This window comes from Jaculus jaculus, chromosome 1, assembly GCF_020740685.1.
Source record: "Jaculus jaculus isolate mJacJac1 chromosome 1, mJacJac1.mat.Y.cur, whole genome shotgun sequence".
In the NCBI taxonomy this organism is placed as follows: domain Eukaryota; kingdom Metazoa; phylum Chordata; class Mammalia; order Rodentia; family Dipodidae; genus Jaculus; species Jaculus jaculus.
Window position 1 is genome coordinate 231,727,559 of NC_059102.1, and position 11,269 is coordinate 231,738,827.

Below are 11,269 nucleotides of genomic sequence, written 5' to 3' on the forward strand. Positions count from 1 at the left end.
ATGTTCCATCACACAGTGGCTGTAACGGCCTCTACCTGGAAGAGGTCATGCCTGTGTAATAGTCTAAAGTCTTGGCTATGCAATCTAACTGCAAAAGGATAGTAAAATGCATATCCTACATTGTATCTGGAGATTGAGAGAAGTTCAATGGGTGACAGTAATGATTATCTCTTACAGGAAAGGCAGAGAATTTGTGTTTCCCTTGCCTGGTGCATGAGATCAAGAATTTAAAGTGCATTAAGGTCCAGGAGATTTGGCCATAGTCTATCTAAGCCATGGAGAAAGGTTATCTCCTGCTGACAACTGAGTCTGGCAGAACTATTATGACAAAATAGCATCAACTTAGTGGCGTAGACAGCAGATACTCATTTCCCACAGTTCTGGAAGATGAAAAGTGCAAGGGGCCAGCCCATGCCATGTCTGGCTAAGGCTCATTTCGTGGTTCATGGATGGCTCCTCCACTCTGTGGCCTTTCTTCAGTGTGTGCACACAAGACTCTTGTGACTTCCTGTGCTAATTAGAGGAACTAATCTCCTCATGAAGGGCAGACTCTCGTGACCACATCTACCCTTAGTCACCACCCAAAGCCCGCCCCCTCCAGTGCCATCACATTAGGGTTAGAACTTCTACATAATAATGAGGGGCTGGAGAGAAGGCTCAGCATTTAAGGCACTTGTCTGCAAAGCCTAAGGACTCAGGTTCAATTCCCCAGGATTCACACAAGCCAGCTGCGCAAGGTAGCATATGTGTCTCAAGTTTGTCTGGAGTAGGAGAGGCCCGGTGCATGCACTCTTTCTCTTTCTAGGTCTCTCTCTCAAGTAAATAAACAAAAATTTTAAAAGATATTTAAAAAAATAGTGGAGGGGGACAGAGCATGACACAAACATTTCAGTCATAACAGTTTCCTCCTCTTGTGTGGACTGTCAGGGCCAGCTTTATTTCTGAGTTCTCCTGACTCCCCTTAAGTGGAGGGTGCTCTAAAGGACAACGAAACCTCCAAAGATGCTGTCAGCTGAACACGTAAGCTTTAATTCTCATCAGCTTTCAGAGGAAGATGGATCCTGAGATCAAAGTAACCGTGAGACTGGGTGGAAGTTCAAAGAGCAAAATATGAACAGGGGATAAAGTAAGCATGCACAGAGGGACAGATGGCCTGGTGTGCGTCTGGATGGGGTACTGGGCAGGTGAGAGGAGAGATGAATGTGGTCTACGCATCCCTCGGCTCCCCCACCTCCCACTCATCAACAAACCCCACAGACAGAGGTTTCAGCTTCCTGAAACTCAGGGCTCTAAAGCACAAACCTCAAAGTGCTTCCAGAGAAAGAGTGGAGCACATTGAGGGAAGCTGCTGGGCTCCCAGGGGACTGGACCACAGGGAACGTGTGGAAGGCTGTGCAGAAGCAGACCCTTGGTTTTTAATGACAGGGAGAAAACGCCAGAAGGAGGCCAAGCAGAAAAGAGAAGATGAAAGATTTGAAGCATCACTAATGAAAGAGGCCTAGTGAGGTGAATGTGAAGAGGTGAGCGAGAGACACAAGCCAAGGCAATGAGGCCAGGCCAGTGTGCACAGGGGACGTTAGAACACAGACCCTCCAGGGGCTCTGTGAAGCACCTCACAGACCTGACCCCACACCCTGGCAGTCTCTCTCCCCTCACAACTGCTGCAAAGAGCTGACAGGCCACACTCAGCTGCGGTGAAGAGCCTTGCAGCCCGCCTCCACCCTCCCTCCATCCCCACACAGCTCCCCCTCACAGCTCTCCCAAAGTGACAAGTCCCAGCAGCCTGCTGCCTGGTGGCCAAGACAGCCTGACTATGGTCATAGCTTACGGGTCTCACATTACTCCAACCCCAATCTCCTACTCGCATAGTGACACTTGTCACAGAGAGTGTCACTTGTGCTCCACTCCGCTACCTCCGCCACTTAACACAGGTCACATATTAACTAGGCTCTCCATACCTCCTCCTCTTCCCTCAGAAACCGTTAAATGCAGACATCTTGCTTTGTTGGTGGGTGGAGGCTACTGGAAATTTCCTTCAGCTCTACCCCTAGCCCCTGTACTTACTTGAAGAACAATTCTACTTAGTCTCTCTTGTCTTTTCCCTCTCTCTCTTCCTCTCCTCTCCTTTCTCCTCCCCTCCCTTCCCTTCTCTTGTCTCTTCCTCCTATTTTTCTTCCTCCTTTTTCTCCTTATCCATTATCTCCTTCTTCTCTTTCCTTCTTTTCTCTGTCTCCAAAAAATACCTAACAGGGGAGAGAAGCAGTCATGAAGAAGAAGGTGGGGCTGGAGAGGTGGCTTAGCAGTTAAGCGCATGCCTGTGAATCCTAAGGACCCTGGTTCAAGGCTCCATTACCCAGTACCCATGTAAGCCAGATGCACAAGGTGGCACATGCACCTGGAGTTCGTTTGCAGTGGCTGGAGGCCCTGATGTGCCTATTCTCTCTCTCTCCCTCTCTCTGTCTCTCTCTCTCTCTCTCTCTGCCTCTTCCTCTGTCTATCAAATAAATAAATTAAAACAAATAATTTTGCTTAAAAAAAGAAGACGGTGTCTTCTGATAGTGGAGACACTATCTGGAGAAAGACAGGTTGGCTCATGACTGTGCTTTGTAAAGCAAAAGTCTCACTGTGGTGAGAAGCAATAAATGCTGGGCTCCACCATTCCCCTGTGTAGACCACACAACAAAGGTTAAGCTCAGTTTGTGGCTTTGCCTGTCCAGCATACATTCCCTCCCCTTCTACTCTTTGATTTTTCCCTGGAGACTCTCCTGAGCTTAGCTTCTTCCCATTACAGCAGCAAGATTGGACACGTGATCCAAGTTGAACAAATGAGAATACAGCATCAGCCAGATAGTTGGTATGGAGTTGGCATATGACTCATATTGGACTAGCCACATCAACTCTATCAACTGTATCAACTTCAAGACTCACCTGGGATGAAGGGATGCTAGATCATCTTTTGCTGCCAGTCCTAAGCTAAGTGGGATGCCAACTGAAGCTTCTGGCAGACATCTTTGCCATATATAGTAGCAGCAGAGGAATGAGGCAAAAGGGGTAATTGGGTTGAGCCGACCGAAGGGATACAATACCTGACCTAACTGTGCTTGAAGCTATTGCACCCTTTTTGTTGTTTAACACTGGGTTGGACTGTTGTCACTGAACATGGCTTAATATGGTTCTGCCCAGTCTGCTTTGCACATTTGGGTTTGAATTTGGTTTCTTCCTAGGCCATAGCTCTAGTCCAGGATCCTAATGTACAGTTTGAATCCTACCTCTGCTATTTACTGAGCAGGAAAGTGCGTAAGTTACTCAAGCTCTCTATAGACCTATTCCCTCATATGTAAGACAGGGATAATAGTGTCCTCCTCATCTAATTCAGTTGCTTAGAACTAGACCTGGGTATAGAAAGCCTACAAGGAGTATTTGCTGGCTTTCTCTAAGAGAGATGTAACACAAGGATGGTGTGGTCTCTCCCATTTAGCCTGCTTCTAGAATCATGGACCAATATACTGGCTTTCTTCCCACATGTCCTATCACATTGTAGGCATGCAGAGGGCAATGTGATTGCTGATACGTGGACCCACATGCAGCTAGTCATGACCCCAGGGAGCAAAGGAGAGCGACTAGGCCTTCCGGGTAGCAGCAAAGGCTAGGGCTGTGAAGGGGCCCTGTGGCCTGCATGGATGTTAGTCAGTGAGAAGGTTATTCCTCAGCTGGGCTTTGAGCAGCCTCTAATAGGACCCGAGCACTGGTCCCTTCAGACAGAGCACAGGAGCCATATTTAAAATTTAGCTGCAGGTCTGTTGCCTGCATAGTAACCGAATGAGACACTCCTGACAATTTGCTCATAGCTGTGGTTTTCGCCTATCTTATTTTCTGACATCTTAAATTGTCCTTACTTGAAAAATGACAAAAGGTGAATTTTTAGGGGAGAAAAAGCGAAGAGGCTCTGAGATCGCTAAGACCCCACTTGCCAGGATTATTCGTGCCGCGACGATACTGCTTCTCATTGACATATGGCAAGGTAGCCCTCCAAATACCCAGAGTTCATTTTCAATTCTCCTCATGTCAGAACACAAACAAGTCCTTTCTTCATGGAACCTCCATTATCCTTGTTACCATAGAAACCACTGCCTGTGTCAGAGTAACTCGGAGAGGGTGAGAAGGAGGCATGAGCTGCTACCATAGCAACTCACATCTCCACAGCAGCATCCCACAGTCCATGTCATCTTGTTTCCAAAGAGAAGGGATGGGAATCGGGGAGACCAAGGGTAGTTTCCTAGGCTGAGACGTGGGAACTCTCTACATCTGGGGTGGAAGATTCAAAAACAGGTCACTTCAAGGTCCTAAGATGATCACAGAGGCCAAGACCCCTTGGAAGCCACAGTATCAGCCATCTGCCATAGTTGGGAATGTTGGAGTGCTAATACTGCTGTTGGTACCAACACTGTATGTAGACAGCTAGTGAACATGGCAGCGCCATCAAGGGCAGACGCTGAGGAGCCCTGGCTCCCTGGACTCAAGTCCTGACTTGGCCGCTTTCAAACCACATCAACTCAGATGAGTCACTTGTCTATGCTTCGGTCCTCTTCTCTGCTACAATGATGATATTAATAGCAATATGTCATTGAACTGATGAAAAGTTCTAAATTCCGTCCCCTAATAAATGTCTAGTACAGTCATCACTAATAATGATTAGTGCTCATGAGTGTTTATTTTGTGCTGAGCAGCTATGCACAAGTGATCCTCACAAGTGACTTTTGCTAGGGTGTGGTCTTCAAGTGGCCCCAAGAAGAGGTGTGATTACTGTCCCAGACCAGTTTACAGATAAGGCGCAAAGTTTAGGTCCCCTCCTTTCTCTCTCTCTAGACCATACATTCTCCATTGGGGCCAAGTCACCTTTGAGGAGGCAAATATTCCCAGGGGCACTAGTGTGAAGACATTATTCTTTTATGCATAAAGCACAGTCCATACAGTATATAAGAATATATGCAGTATAGATATACAGTGTCTGTGTGCATACAAACATCCCATAGGTAGCAGGAGCTCGGAAGGCAATTGGTGAAAAAAAAAATGCCTTCAAAGGCTTTTTGGGGTCCTGGGAAAATGTCTCAGTTGATATAATACCATCTGCTCGAGGCTGAGTACCTGCGTTTGATCCTCGGTGCCCACACAATAGTTACAAGTTGTGTTAGGCTTCTGTCATCCCAAGATTCTGAAAACAAGATGTGAGGCTATGACAGGAGAATTGCTTAGAAGCTCTTGGGGAGACCAAACATAACAATAAAAAAGACAGCACAGTGAGACAAACTCTGCCTCAGATGAGGTAGAAAGACAAGGATGGACCCAAAAGTTGTTCTCTGACCTCCGCATGTGTGCTATAACATGCATGTGGCAACACTCACACACATGAACACATCTGTGCATATATACACATTGCTCTTTGGGTGCCGTGCTGATACAAATAGAGCTGAGAAGTCAGAGAGTCAACCAGCAGGCAGAGTAAGCCCAGCATGCACCTTCTGCCAGGAATCCAGGCCAGAACATTCTCTCTGCCCACAAGTCATGAACTGGCACAGAGAACCGTGCTTTCCATGCCAACCTTGAAAGAGGGCAAAGCCCTACACTGAAGAAATTAGCTTGAACGTGTTGGAAGAAAGGCTGTGGCTCGCCAGGCCTGCTGCTATTCTAGACATGGATGATGCAGAATCAAGCTATCTTTGGGAATGACTCCCCAAAACTTTAACCTGGGGGGGGGGCAGATGTACAGTCTTCAAGGGGTCAGAGCCAAGGGGGTCCTGCCTCAGTATTTCCTAGTAAACAGAACCAGCTGATGAGATGAGTGGATTTGTGCTTCACAGAGAAAAATCACCCAAAACACTTCCCAAATGACCAGTAACACTTCTATCATTGCCACCAAAGCAGCTAGCCCCTTGGCATTGAAATCTTAATGGGAAGAAGCAGGCTAGCAGGCTGCAGCAGCCACAGGACACTGAGAAGGATCGCCCTGAGCCTGGGATAACCATGAGGAAAGCAGCTTGCCCTGCTGCCCTCCCCACTCAGCCAAAGAGAGCATCATTCTGGAACTTTGTTTAATTCCTTTGGCTTTTTGAGGCAGGGTCTCATGCTATCCCATGCTGACCTGGAATTCACTATGTAATCTCAGGCTGGCCTAGAACTCACAGCAATCCTCCTACCTCTGCCTCTTGAGTGCTGGGATTAAAGGCGTGCGCCACCATGCATGGCAGAGAGAGAAAGAGAATGGGCACTCCAGGGTGTCTGGCCACTGCAAGTGAACTCCAGCCACATGAGCTGCTTTGTGCATCTGGCTTTATGTGGGCCATGGGGATCGAGCACAGGTTGTTAGGCTTGGCAGGTAAGCGCCTCAACCACTGAGCCATCTCTCCAGCCCAAGAACTTTTTTGTATTCAGTGTTTTAGGATTTGCTGAGCAATGTCCCATCCATCATAGCTGTAAGTCATCATTGCTGTTTATATTATCACATTAGGAAAGGCAGTGAAGGAGGACAGAGCTCCAACTAGAAACATCTAGCATTTCCTCAAAGGGACCCCACCAACAAGAGATGAAGAGATGTGCACACTGGTTTTGGCTGTGACTCAGCTTGGGAGATCCACTTTATACTATAAACAGGTACACACACACACACACACACAGAGACAGAAATAAAAGTGCCCTGAGGGACTGGGGAGGTAATTGTCTTACAGGCAGGAGGACCTGAATTCAATCCTTAGAGCCCATATTAAAAAAAAAAACAAAAACCAGGGGTGGTAATGCGTGCTTGTATCAATTACCTTCTCATTGCTGGGACAAAATACCCAATCAGAAGCAGTTTATGGAAGGAAAGAGTTTATTTTGGCTTACAAGGTTTCCTTTGTTTTGTTTTAGTATACATATATATATATGTATGTATGTATGTATGTATATGTGTGTATATATATATATATATATATATATATATATATATATATATATATATATACATACATATTTATTTATTTATTTTTTAGGTAGGGTCTCACTGTACCCAAGACCTACAATTTACTCTATCGTCCAAGCTGACCTCAAACTCAGTGATCTTTCTACCTCTGTCTTCCAAGTGCTAGGATTAAAAGCATGCACTACTACGCTCCACTAAATATTTTATTTATTTATTAGGAGGGAAAAAGAGAGAGAAAGGGCATGACAGAGCCTTTTGTCAATGTAAACAAATTCCAGATATACTGACGCTTTGTACATCTGGCTTTACATGGGTTACTGGGAATCGAATCTTGTTTTGCAAACAAGTGCCTTTAAGCCATCTCCCCAGCCCCTGGCTTACAGCTTTGCAAGTAAGTCTATTGGTGGGGAAAGCATGGCAGTAGCAGACAACCACCATCCCATCTTCACATCCACAAGGAGGAAGTATAAAGTGCAAGGAGACCCAGTGGGGCTGAACTCTAGCACCTCAAGGCCCACTTGCAGGGATACACTTCCACCAGCAAGGCTCCATCTCCTAATGGTTTCTACAAATTTCACAAGCACTCCACCAACTGGAAATCAAGCATCCAAACACACGAGTCTATGGGGTACATTTGACATCCAAGCCACCACACTGTTTATAATCCCAGTGCTCTGGAGGCAGAAACAGGAGGATTGCTGGGGCTCACTGGACAGTTAGTCTTCCCTACTTGGTAAACTCCAGGCCAGAAGATAGACCTTGCCTCAAAGAAGAGGTGGATCCCACCTGAGGAACAACATCTGAGTTGTTCCAGTGTCCACACATACCTGCATATATACACACATACACACACGGAGAATCCTGAACTTACGTCCTTCATATGTGTGGTACACATTGGTTCCTACCATAGCCTAGTGTAGACTGCTGTTGTTTTTTCTTATCTATCTGGGAGTGTGGGCATGTGCATACCAATAGTACACATGTGGAGGTCAGAGGACAGTATCTGGTGTCACTCCCATCCTTCCACCTTGTTGGAGGCAGGTTCTTTTGCTGTTTGCTGCCATGTCTGCCAAGAGAGCTAGTTTGTAAACTTCTGGGGATTCTCTGCTCTTCTTCCTGACACACCACAGGATCGCTGAGATTACAGATGCACACTACCATTCCTGACTTCACATGGGTGGGTTCTGAGGATTCGAACTCAGGTCATCCCACCTGTGCAGCAAGTGTGTTATCTACTGAGCCACCTCCCCAGTCCCCAGTGTAAACTCGTTGTAAAGGTACTCATGATCCACTAAAATGATTTGATGGGCTAGAAGCCAATACTGGAAAATGCCGCCCAAGACCACATATGGCTCTTTAATTGCTGAAGCACAGGGGGTGAAGAACCTGGACTTGGGTCAGAATCCTGTGTTCACATTCCAGGTATAAAGGCCTGACTGCACAGAGATGTCCACAGAGTTCCTTCACCTCTCTGATTCTGCTTTTCCTTATTTGCAAGGTAGGAATAACGTGTACAGTATCCAGCCCGTAGGGACGGCTTTGAACAGTAAGTGAAATAGTGTTGCACAGCCCCAAGTGCATGTGTGATGTACATATACAAGGACTACCATACCGACAGCCATCACTGTTGTTAATACCGTGGTGTGGTAGTTGTCGCTGTTCAGGGCACCAAATTGTGGTCACTTGAGGTCACTTGACAAAGCAGCGACAGAAATAAAACCAGGCTCAGGAGACTGAGGAGATGGCTCAGATAGTAACAGCACTTGCCACACAAGCATGAGCACCAGAGATAGCCTGATTTAGTCTGGTTCCCCAGCACCCATGTAAGCAGCTGGGTGTTTATGCACACCTATGATCTCAGTCCTGTGGGGAGCAGAGACCAGAGAATCACTGGGGCTCGCTGGTCAACCAGTCTGACCGAAATGCCAGCTTGAGGGTTAGTGACTCAGTCCCAAGGAAATATGCAGATGAGCAATAGAGAAGGACAGCTGACCTGTTCCTCCAGCCTTTGCCTGAGTGCTCATGGTATGCATGCATCTGCACATATACATGTACACCACACACAAACTACACAATACACACAACCACACCACACGTAGCACACACACACACTATATATATATACCACACCATGCCTTCTCCACACATACCCCTCAAAAAACCAGGCCCAAATAGAGTGGAGGATGTGACCTAGTAAGGAGAAAGGGAGGTAAGATTGCTTACTGGTTAAGGCACTTGCCTGCAAAGCTAAAGGACCCAGATTCGATTCCCCAGTACCCATGTAAGCCAGATGCACAAGGTGACCCATGTGTCTGGAATTCGATTGCAGTGGCTAGAGGCCCTGGCATACCTATTCTCTCTCTCTCTCTCTCTCTCTCTCTCTCTCTCTCTCTCTCTCTCTCTCTCTCTCTCTCACTCTGAAGAAAAAAAGAAAAAAAGAGCAAAAGAGGAGACAAGGAGAGACAGGAGAGATCCCAGGATAGAGGAACGGAAGGGCACGTGAGAATAAGGAGAGGTGGGGCTATTTGGTCTCAGAAATCCTCACGTACACAGTAGTTTCCCCTCCTTGCAGAAAACCCAAGGCCTGAGTGCCTTTAAACCACAGCCAGCTGCCAAAACAAAAGTTCCAAAAGGGGCTGCTGTGGTCTAGGCAGACTTGGAGGCTGGTGATGCACTAATCGATAATGATACAGTTGGCCCTCTGAATGCCAGCTCCTGTCCAAGAACGATCTTAAATACAGGTCTGAGTACACAGTTTACCCACTCCTGATGCCCAGACTGTGTTTACTGAGCAGCTGAAATTACCAGAGAACCTGCAAAAATAGCTTGCTTTGGCCTGCAAATCACTGTGTTCAGGCCAGAAGCTATGTGCTAGCTCCAGGCTTCTGCCCTCACCTGGCGCTGAGGGTACACCTCTGTGGAGGGCGCTTGTGTGAATGGACACACACAAGTGTGTGCCCGCCCATGTGGAGGGCAGCTGAAACAAATAGCTCCTGGGAGTGACAGCAGAGGAGGAGGAGGCTGTATTCCTGTTTTCATATGTTATGAGACCGAGACCAGAAAGAGATACCTCAGTAATATAAAACTGACTGATATGTGTTGAACACTTATTCTGAGTCAAGCACACTGCAAAGTTCTTTAAATGCAAAATTGCATTTGCTCATCACAATAACTGAATGGAATAGCTGTTACTATTGCCTCCGCTCTGCAGAAGAGCAGTCGGGGGCAGGGGGTCCCTGAGGTTAAGGAAGGCAGGCCAAGGTCAGAGACTTGGTCAGCATTTAGCAAGCTCTTGGATGGATGACTTAGTGCCATCTTTATTCAGGAAGGTTGGACATTTTCCACTAGGGTGAAGGGGTTCTCTGAACAAGCTTCAGCTGCCTCAGGTTTCCCTCACTAGGTGTAAGGCTGGGGGCACCCCCACACAGGCTCAGGTGTTGGAGAGAGGCAGGCTGGGAAACTGGAAGGCTCTTTCTGAGTAGTCTCCCTGCAGGAAGCATAGAGTATAAACTTTCTGTGGCTTCACAGGAAAAATTAAGAAAGAGGAAAGGGCTTACTCTAGGCTTTACATCAAGTTAGCAGCAAAGCCAAGGGAACTGGTGGTTGGAATACAAAATGTCCCACTTAAGCTTCCTATGTGGTCCCCAGCTGGTGGAGCCTTTGGGAGGTGGAGCCTTGCTGGAGGAGGTGAGTTTCTGGGGATGTGCCTTGAGGTTTATGAGTCTAGCCCACTGGGTGTTCAGCATGAGCTCACTCAGAAGACACATACCCTGTTGCTGACGGATGAAGACGGGAACCAGTTGCCAGCTCCACCCTGTGGAGACTTCCCCTCGAAACTGTGAGCTGAACTCAACCCTTCCCCCAAACACTGCTCCTGCTCGGGTGCTTTGTCCCAGCAAGGACAAGGGAACTGCCACAGCGACCATCTGCCAGTCAAAAATGTTCTTCACACGGTCTAACAATTATACTAAAAGCAGGGGCTGGAGAGATGGCTTAGCGGTTAAGCGCTTGCCTGTGAAGCCTAAGGACCCCAGTTGGGGGCTCAATTCCCCAGGACCCACGTTAGCCAGATGCACAAGGGGGCACACGCGTCTGGAGTTCGATTGCAGTGGCTGGAGGCCCTGGCGCGCCCATTCTCTCTCAATTTGCCTCTTTCTCTGTCGCTCTCAAATAAATAAATAAACAAAAAAAATAATATTAAGAGCAATGGTAATCTAATAAACTTACCTACCAGAAACTAGTTATGTTATTTGGATTGACATGGTGCAGATCCTACATCACAGCTGAAGCAATAGTGGCGCAGAGAGATTAAGC